This window comes from Eimeria mitis, genomic scaffold (assembly GCF_000499745.2).
Source record: "Eimeria mitis Houghton genomic scaffold, Emh_scaff312, whole genome shotgun sequence".
NCBI lineage: Eukaryota > Apicomplexa > Conoidasida > Eucoccidiorida > Eimeriidae > Eimeria > Eimeria mitis.
Genome location: NW_013571464.1, coordinates 17,311 through 17,634, shown reverse-complemented (window position 1 = coordinate 17,634; position 324 = coordinate 17,311).

Sequence of the window (324 nt, the reverse complement as noted above, 5' to 3'; positions counted from 1 at the left end):
ACACGGAAACAAATAAAATAAAATAAAATAAAATAAAATAATAAAATAATAAGCGGTTTTAATGAGCCCTCCTACTGTTGTCTATCTGTACTGCTGCTGCACGCCTACACTATAATTTTCTTGTTTTTTTATTTCTTTACTTTCTTTTGTTTTTTTTTTATTATTTCGTTGCTGCAACTAAAACAGCATATAGACTGATAAATAACGAATTATAGTAACCCTAGATACAAACAAAGAAATCAACTACATCACCTTAAACCCTAAAAACCCTAAACCCCAGCCGCTAAACCCTAAACCCTAAACCCTAAACCCTAGATTTTCGTT